The sequence below is a fragment of the Penaeus monodon genome, chromosome 19 (genome assembly GCF_015228065.2).
Source record: "Penaeus monodon isolate SGIC_2016 chromosome 19, NSTDA_Pmon_1, whole genome shotgun sequence".
Lineage (NCBI taxonomy): Eukaryota > Metazoa > Arthropoda > Malacostraca > Decapoda > Penaeidae > Penaeus > Penaeus monodon.
This window is the reverse complement of record NC_051404.1, coordinates 18,752,683-18,752,913: the sequence shown is the minus strand read 5'-3', so window position 1 is coordinate 18,752,913 and position 231 is coordinate 18,752,683. Positions and strand designations below refer to the sequence as shown.

Below are 231 nucleotides of genomic sequence, written 5' to 3'. Positions count from 1 at the left end.
ACACACTCACACATAAATAACACACTTCCCCAAAAATTTTCTACAAATTTCTTATTGACAATGGATATAGTTTAACCTATCTTATCAGTATGTTAATATGCATTAATATGCAGGCTGCAATGACTGCATGACACTATGCCACTGTGAGATTGGACTAGACAGGTTACAGCAAGTGTTAAGTGAATTGAACACAGACCAAGTAATTATAAGAAAGCCCCATTTCAAAAGCAG

At 35.1% G+C, this 231-nt stretch overlaps 1 protein-coding gene across 1 annotated transcript in view; it reads right to left on the bottom strand.

The window, feature by feature from the left end:
* The window catches only part of LOC119585109 (beta-secretase 1-like), a 12,940-nt gene that overhangs the window by 11,615 nt on the left and 1,094 nt on the right, over window positions 1–231 (bottom strand). The gene's annotated exons all lie outside the window — the stretch shown is intronic.